At 40.9% G+C, this 9,625-nt stretch overlaps 1 pseudogene; it reads left to right on the top strand.

Moving 5' to 3' along the window:
* The first annotated feature begins 2,082 nt into the window (after nt 1-2,082).
* LOC123936097 lies at nt 2,083-3,596 on the top strand (annotated as a pseudogene).
* Nucleotides 3,597-9,625: the final 6,029 nt, after the last annotated feature.

The following is a 9,625-nucleotide window of genomic DNA, read 5'->3' as shown; positions in this document are numbered from 1 at the left end:
CCCAGGAGCCCCCAGAGAAGAAGTTATTAATTTTAATAAGGTCCACTTAATCAATTGCTTCTTTCACGGATCATGTCTTTAATGTTGTATCTAAAAATCATTACCAGACGCCAGGCCATGGATTTTTTCCTATACTATATTGTAGGAGTTCTATATTTTTAATTTTTCATTTAGGTCTGTGATCCATTTTGAGTTAATTTTCATGAAGGGTATATGGTCTGTGTCTATTTTTTCCCATATGGATGTCTAGTTGCAGCATTATGGGTTGAAAAGAACTTCATTTCTCTAGTAGGTTGAAAAGACCTTCATTTCTCTAGTATATTGACTTCTATCCTTTGTCAAAGATCAGTTGACAAACTTCTGTGGATCTATCTATGGGTTCTCTACCCCACTCCATTACTCTGTCTATTCTTTTACCAGTAACCACACTATTTTGATTACTATAGTTTCGTAGTAAATCTTGAAGAACAGTTTGACCTGTGCTCTGACTTTGTTCTTCTTCTTCATTATTATGTTGGCTCTTCTTGATCTTCAACACTTTCAAGTAAATTTAGAATCAGTTTGCTGATATCCTTAAATTAATTTGATGAGATTTTGATAGGGATTGTGCGGAATCTATAGACCAATTGTGAGGAACTGACATCTTGACCATATTGAATCTTTTTATCCATGAATATGGAGTCTCTCAATTTCCTTTGTTCTATGATACTTTCCATCACCATTTTGAGTTGTTCTTGTATAGATAAAAGGTGTATTTTTCAAAATAGATCTTTTTCCCTTTCTTCTGCTAAAGGCATGAGGAAATTTTTTATCCACTATTAACTATGAGGACCTGGTAGAGCTCCTGGACGTAAAACTCACAGAGGTATGGAGGATCCCTATGGCTGAATTCCCTGAAGTTTCTTTTCGTTTTGGGGGCTTCCCCCCAATAGAGTTCTTATCAGAGTCATAACCAAACTAAACCTTCAAGGAATACACTAATTACCATTTTGGTTTCTCAACAACAGGACTGTTTTTTTGTGGAAGTTTCTGCTCTGGAGGTTTCTAATTCTCTGTATTTGCCTGTCTTTTGCTCCAGATTTAGGAGCAGGAATTTGTCTATGAACTCACTCTGAAAAATCTAAGGAGAGTTGCTTATTTTTCAGATTTTTGCTTGTTAGGATGTAGTGACAATTTCTAGGCTCCTTAGTTGTTAGACCAAACCAGTTATGCTTTTATTTAAGAGAGGGAGAGAAAGAAATGGGGGGGTGAGCAGAAAGAGAGGGAGAGGGAGAGTCATAAGGACACTCCCCACTGAGCATGGTCCTCACATAGGGCTCCATCTCAGGACCCTGAGATCACGACCTGAGCCAAAACCAAGAAAGCACAGCCCAGGGGCCCCCAATTATGCTTATTTTTTAATCAACATCTTCAAGTCTCATAAACTATCATCTCTCTTTTCTTACTTGCCTGTCCAATGAGCACTAATTAAATCACTCACTGAACAAAAGGTACAAGGTGCCTACTAAATTAGATAAGGCCACTGAGAGCTGAAGAGAATTAAATAATAATGTGTAACCAAGATATATAATGTACCTACTTTCATGGTTTTACCATCTAGCAGAATAAACCCCAGTGAATTACTTCCATACCTATTACCTGCTGTTCAATCTAGTTAATAAACCATTTGCTCTCTGGATTATAAATTTTGCATGTAGGATATGATATCATATAAGAAAAATTTTAAATTTTAATGAAAATTATTTTCAGTACTAAATGAAGCAAACACTAAGTTAAAACTGTTGTGGTCCTCGGGAGTAATTTCAGTTATGAATTGCAACAAGTCTGACAATAGTTACAAGTGGAAAATACATAAGCGATGGAAAGACAATGCACTGGGGAGAGATGATTTAAGAAAACTAGGTTCCTTTATTGATATAGTATATTTTCTTTTAAATAGAAAGTCGCTACTTCAAGCTTAATCTAAGTTTCAGGCAAAAGAGTCTATGATATTGATTATTTATGTCCTGAGATTAAGGTAGAACACAAAAATAATTTGAAATTTTGCCATGGTAATAAATGTGAAATTGCCCTAGTCGTAGGATGACCTACTCGGTAAGAAGCACTCTGTATGTTTCCAAGAGGTTCTGCACAGCGATTCACTTCAAGGATTTTAAATAAGTTTAACTAACCAAGTGAGAAGTTTGCAAGGAGGAAAGAAGTTGTAGCATTTCCAGCAATACAATATGCTAAAAATACTTTAATACATCTAGTATTTTAACCTCAATATTTTTACAAGTCAATGCTGCCTTGTTTTTACTTATTTTCAAAGTTAAATACCTTCCATAATTCATTAAGAATATTGTAAATTTGTTCAAACAAAAACCTAGTTCATAAAAATATTCATCATGTGCATTGAAATAAATATTGCTCTTAGCATAGGTTAAACGTATGCCCCATGTTCGTTTTTTTTCCCCCTACATGAATGATTAGTTCCAGGTTTCCATCTTCTTATGTGAAGCCTTCTGCACTTTTGTGTCCATTCAGAGTTCAAGTATATTTTTTTCACATTGCCTATTATGAAATTAGTAATATATTGTCATATTTAATGGAAAGCAATAAGACAAAACTGCTTGTAGATTTGAGAACACATTGATAAATCAAATTAATTATTAGTATATTATGTAGAGGAGAGAGATGGCCAGCAAGGAGCCCTAACTCTGATTCAAGTTACCTACAGGTCTGGCTCGGGCTGGGTGGATAAGCATGGGCGTCGTGGCCTCCTGAGACCAGATTGACCAGCTCCCCACTCCAAACCCCAAACCCGAGGAAGCACTGGACCTGAGCCAACTGCTACTGGAGCTGCTCCTGGTGGTGCTGAGCTATGTGGCCGGCACATGCTGCTGGGGTGCTGCTGCAGAGTGTGCCAGGGATGAGGTGCCCTGGTGGACAGCAGACCTTTGGTTGCTCATATTGTCCTGAGACCATGGTACCCTGCTGTTGCTTGCTCACAGCTGCCTGCCCCCAGCCCTCCCCCACCCATCTGCCTGCGATGGCAGGCCCTGCCTCCTGGGCAGCTTCTGTCAGCGCAGTGCATTTGGATGCAACTTCATCTTCAATCCCTGCTGCCAGGAAGGCCTTCAGAAATGGATGGTGCAGCATGGTGGGGATGGCTGGGTGGTGGAGGTAACAGGTGAATGGTGCCATGGGCCCTCTCCCAGGCCTGTTTCATGTCTTCCTTGGGGTGTTGTCGCAAAAAACAGGTGTTGGACTTGGAGGAGGAGGGTTGTGGCTAGGGCTGCTAGAGAGTGGAAGACTGAGATTTGTGTTTATGATTGGTGGGGAGTCCGACACAACAGTGGCTCTATGTACTGATTCCTTGTCTAACTTCTAGATGCCGCCAGACTGTGCTGGGTAAATTCTCTGCTGTGCCATTTCCCATCTAACAGTGGAACAACACTGTCTGCATTCAGGTCACCCACATGTTCTCCAGCATCAAGATGGGTGTCTGCTTTGTGTCTTTCCAACACTGGGACCAGGACATGCAGTTCTAGGATGGTCACTATGGAGCCCGTGCGACCAACTCCAGTGTGGTAATGTGGGTCCAGCTGTCTTAATTGAGGGCTGTCCTGGCACAACAACCAGACCGGTGACTCCAGGACTGGGGACCATCGGCCATGACTTCTTATTAACCCAGGATATGTACCTCCTTGGCGTCCTGGGTGCTCCGGGATCCCTTGAAAGTTTCTTCCAGGGCCCCTCTTCTGGTTCTAGAAACTACTAGATGAAAGATTTTCTTCAGAGTTCCCTACTGCTGCTCTAGGGCAGTCCTCCCCCTGGAGGTCCCCTTATTCAGCACCAGTCCCTCTCTCTCCTATCTTTTCTCCTTTCTGCTTTCAGGGGCTTTATGGGTCCCTTTAGAGAGGGCCACTCATCTCAGAAGTAGAATCAGGAGGGGGAGGAGCCAAGATGGCGGAGAAGTAACAGGCTGAGACGACATCAGGTAGCAGGAGATCAGCTCGATAGCTTATCTAAACATTGCAAACACCTACAAATCCAATGGGAGATCAAAGAGAAGAAAAACAGCAACTCTAGAAACAGAAAATCAACCACTTTCTGAAAGGTAGTACTGGCGGAGAAGTGAATCTAAAACGACAGGAAGATAGACCACGGGGGGAGGGGCCGGCTCCCGGCAAGCGGCAGAGGAACGGAGCACAAAATCAGGACTTTTAAAAGTCTGTTCCATTGAGGGATATTGCTCCAGAGGCTAAACCAGGGTGAAGCCCACGCGGGGTCAGCGTGTCCCCAGGTCCTGCAGGGTCACAGAAGGACCGGGAGTGTCAGAGTGTCACAGAGCTCGCAGGTATTAGAACGGAGAAGCCGGCTGCAGAGACAGAGCCAAGGATTGAACTCTCAGCTCAGGGTTACCTTGAACTGGTCGCGGGCTGGGTGAGCTCGGAGCGCGGCTAGAGGCTGGGGATACGGGAGTGATTGAGTGCTGTCCTCTGAGGGCGCACTGAGGAGTGGGGCCCCAGGCTCTCAGCTCCCCCAAGCCGGAGACTAGGAGGCCGCCATTTTCATTCCCGTCCTCCGGAACTCTACAGAAAGCGTTCAGGGAACAGAAGATCCCAAAAGCGAACCCGAGCCGATTACCTAGTCTGGCCGCAGGTAAGGGCGGTGCAATCCCGCCTCGGGCAAAGACACTTGAGAGTCACTACAACAGGCCCCTCCCCCAGAAGATCAACAAAATATCCAGCCAGGACGAAGTTCATCTATCAAGGAAAGTAGGTTCAATTCCTAAGACAGCAGCGCAATTCCAGAGGAGGACAAAGCAAAGCACGGAACTCATGGCTTTCTCCCCATGATTCTTTAGTCTTGCGGCTACTTCAATTTTTTTTCTTTTTACATTTTTTTTTCTTTTTTCTTCTTCTGCTAAATTTTTTAAAACTTTTACCCTTTTCTTTTTTAACGTTTTTTGACTAGTCTAAATATATATTTTTTTCTTCTTTTTTATATTTTTTCTTTATTTGTTTTATTTTTTAAATTTTTTTCTTTTTTATTCTGAACTTCTTTTTATCCCCTTTCTCCCCCCCCCCCCCCCACAATTTGGGGTCTCTTCTCATTTGGTTACAGCGCATTTTTCTGGGGTCTTTGCCACCCTTTTAGTATTTTATTTGCTCCTTCATATCCTCTTATCTGGATAAAATGACAAGGCGGAAAAATCACCACAAACAAAAGAACAAGAGACAGTACCAAAGGCTAGGGACCTAATCAACACAGACATTGGTAATACGTCCGATCAAGAGTTCAGAATGACGATTCTGAACATTCTAGCCGGGCTCGAAAGAGCCATGGAAGATATTAGAGAAACCCTCTCTGGAGATATTAAAGCCCTTTCTGGAGAAATTAAAGAACTAAAATCTAACCAAGTTGAAACCAAAAAAGCTATTAATGAGGTGCAATCAAAAATGGAGGCTCTCACTGCTAGGATAAACGAAGCAGAAGAAAGAATTAGTGATATAGAAGACCAAATGACAGAGAATAAAGAAGCCGAACAAATGAGGGACAAACATCTACTGGACCATGAGGGGAGAATTCGAGAGATAAGTGAAACCATAAGACTAAACAACATCAGAATAATTGGGATTCCAGAAGAAGAAGAAGAAACAGAGAGGGGAGCAGAAGGTCTATTGGAGAGAATTTCCCTAATATGGCAAAGGGAACAAGCATCAAAATCCAGGAGATGCAGAGAACCCCCCTCAAAGTCAACAAGAATAGGTCCACACCCCATCACCTAATAGTAAAATTGACAAGTCTTAGTGACAAAGAGAAAATCCTGAAAGCAGCCCGAGAAAAGAAGTCTGTAACATTCAATGGTAAAAATATTAGATTGGCAGCAGACTTATCCACAGAGATCTGGCAGGCCAGGAAGAGCTGGCATGATATATTCAGAGCACTCAACGAGAAAAACATGCAGCCAAGAATACTCTATCCAGCTAGGCTATCATTGAAAATAGAAGGAGAGATCAAAAGCTTCCAGGACAAACAAAAACTGAAAGAATTTGCAAACACCAAACCAGCCCTACAGGAAATATTGAAAGGGGTCTTCTAAGCAATGAGAGAGCCTAAATGTAGTAGATCAGAAAGGCACAGAGACAATATACAGTAAGAGTCACCTTAAAGAGTAATAATGGCACTAAAATCATTTCTCTCAATAGTTACCCTGAATCTTAATGGGCTAAATGCCCCAATCAAAAGACACAGGGTATCAGAATGGATAAAAAAACAAAACCCATCAGTATGTTGCCTACAAGAAACTCATTTTAGACGCGAAGACACCTCCAGATTTAAAGTGAGGGGGTGGAAAACAATTTAGCATGCTAATGGGCATCAGAAGAAAGCTGGGGTGGCAATCCTTATATCAGATCAATTAGATTTTAAGCCAAAGACTATAATAAGAGATGAGGAAGGACACTATATCCTACTCAAAGGGTCTGTCCAACAAGAAGATCTAACAATTTTAAATATCTATTCCCCTAACGTGGGAGCAGCCAACTATAACAACCAATTAATAACAAAATCAAAGAAACACATCAATAATATACAATAATAGTAGGGGACTTGAACACTCCCCTCACTGAAATGGACAGATCATCCAAGCCAAAGATCAACAAGGAAATAAAGGCCTTAAATGACACACTGGACCAGATGGACATCACAGATATATTCAGAACATTTCATCCCAAAGCAACAGAATACACATTCTTCTCTAGTGCACATGGAACCTTCTCCAGAATAGATCACATCCTGGGTCACAAATCAGGTCTCAACCGGTATCAAAAGATTAGGATCATTCCCTCCATATTTTCAGACCACAATGCTCTGAAGCTAGAACTCAATCACAAGAGGAAAGCTGGAAAGAACCCAAATACATGGAGACTAAACAGCATCCTTCTAAAGAATGAATGGGTCAACCAGGAAATTAAAGAAGAATTGAAAAAATTCATGAAAACAAATGATAATGAAAACACAACAGTTCAAAATTTGTGGGACACAGCAAAGGCAGTCCTGAGAGGAAAATATATAGCGGTACAAGCCTTTCTCAAGAAACAAGAAAGGTCTCAAGTACACAACCTAACCCTACACGTAAAGAGCTGGAGAAAGAACAAGAAAGAAACCCTAAACCCAGCAGGAGAAGAGAAATCATAAAGATCAGAGCAGAAATCAATGAAATAGAAACCAAAAAAACAATAGAAAAAATCAATGAAACTAGGAGCTGGTTCTTTGAAAGAATCAATAAGATTGATAAACCCCTGGCCAGACTCATCAAAAAGAAAAGAGAACGGACCCAAATAAATAAAATCATGAATGAAAGAGGAGAGATCACAACTAACACCAAAGAAATACAGACAATTATAAGAACATACTATGAGCATCTCTACACCAACAAATTTGACAATCTGGAAGAAATGGATGCATTCCTAGAGACATATAAACTACCACAACTGAACCAGGAAGAAAGAGAAAACCTGAACAGGCCCATAACCAGTAAGGAGATTGAAACAGTCATCAAAAATCTCCAAACAAACAAAAGCCCAGGGACAGACGGCTTCCCAGGGGAATTCTACCAAACATTTAAAGAAGAACTAATTCCTATTCTCCTGAAACTGTTCCAAAAAATGGAAATGGAAGGAAAACTTCTGAACTCATTTTATGAGGCCAGCATCCCCTTGATCCCAAAACCAGACAAGGATCCCACCAAAAAAGAGAACTACAGACCAATATCCTTGATGAACACAGATGCAAAAATTCTTACCAAAATACTAGCCAATAGGATTCAACAGTTCATTGAAAGGATTATTCACCACGATCAAGTGGGATTTATTCCAGGGCTACAGGTTTGGTTCAACATCTGCAAATCAATCAATGTGATAGAACACAATAATAAAAGAAAGAACAAGAACCATATGATACTCTCCATAGATGCTGAAAAAGCATTTGACAAAGTACAGCATCCCTTCCTGATCAAAACTCTTCAAAGTGTAGTGATAGAGGGCACATACCTCAATATTATCAAAGCCATCTATGAAAAACCCACCGCAAATATCATTCTCAATGGAGAAAAACTGAAAGCTTTTCCGCTAAGGTCAGGAACACGGCAGGGATGTCCATTATCACCACTGCTACTGAACATAGTACTAGAAGTCCTAGCCTCAGCAATCAGACAACAAAAAGAAATTAAAGGCATCCAAATTGGCAAAGAAGAAGTCAAACTATCACTCTTCGCAGATGATATGATACTATATGTGGAAAATCCAAAAGACTCCACTCCATAACTGCTAGAACTTGTCCAGGAATTCAGTAAAGTGTCAGGATATAAAATCAATGCACAGAAATCAGTTGCATTTCTGTACACTAACAACAAGACAGAAGAAAGAGAAATTAAGGAGTCAATCCCATTTACAATTGTACCCAAAACTATAAGATACCTAGGAATAAACCTAACCAAAGAGGCTAAGAATCTATACACAGAGAATTATAAAGTACTCATGAAAGAAATTGAGGAAGACACAAAGAAATGGAAAAATGTTCCATGCTCCTGGATTGGAAGAATAAATATTGTGAAAATGTCCATGCTACCTAAAGCAATCTACACATTTAATGCAATCCCCATCAAAATACCATCCAGTTTTTTCAATGAAATGGAACAAATAATCCTAAAATTTATATGGAACCGGAAAAGACCTCGAATAGCCAAAGGGATATTGAAAAAGAAAGCCAAAGTTGGTGGCATCACAATTCCAGACTTCAAGCTCTATTACAAAGATGTCATCATCAAGACAGCATGGTACTGGCACAAAAACAGACACATAGATCAGTGGAACAGAATAGAGAGCCCAGAAATCGACCCTCAACTCTATGGTCAACTAATCTTCGACAAAGCAGGAAAGAATGTCCAATGGAAAAAAGACAGCCTCTTCAATAAATGGTGCTGGGAAAATTCGACAGCCACATGCAGAAAAGTGAAATTGGACCTCTTCTTTACACCACACACGAAAATAGACTCCAAATGGATGAAGGACCTCAATGTGAGAAAGGAATCCATCAAAATCCTTGAGGAGAATGCAGGCAGCAACCTCTTCGACCTCAGCTCTAGCAACATCTTCCTAGGAACAACGGCAAAGGCAAGGGAAGCAAGGGCAAAAATGAACTATTGGGATTTCATCAAGATCAAAAGCTTTTGCACAGCAAAGGAAACAGTTAACAAAACCAAAAGACAACTGACAGAATGGGAGAAGATATTTGCAAACAACATATCAGATAAAGGGCTAGTATCCAAAATCTATAAGGAACTTAGCAAACTCAACACCCAAAGAACAAACAATCCAATCAAGAAATGGGCAGAGGACATGAACAGACATTTCTGCAAAGAAGACATCCAGATGGCCAACAGACACATGAAAAAGTGCTCCACGTCACTCGGCATCAGGGAAATACAAGTCAAAACCACAATGAGATATCACCTCACACCAGTCAGAATGGCTAAAATTAACAAGTCAGGAAATGACAGATGCTGGCGAGGATGCAGAGAAAGGGGAACCCTCCTCCACTGTTGGTGGGAATGCAAGCTGGTGCAACCACTCTG

This window comes from Meles meles, unplaced genomic scaffold (assembly GCF_922984935.1).
Source record: "Meles meles unplaced genomic scaffold, mMelMel3.1 paternal haplotype, whole genome shotgun sequence".
NCBI lineage: Eukaryota > Metazoa > Chordata > Mammalia > Carnivora > Mustelidae > Meles > Meles meles.
The sequence above is the reverse complement of the archived record's forward strand: the minus strand, read 5'-3'. Positions and strand labels throughout refer to the sequence as shown.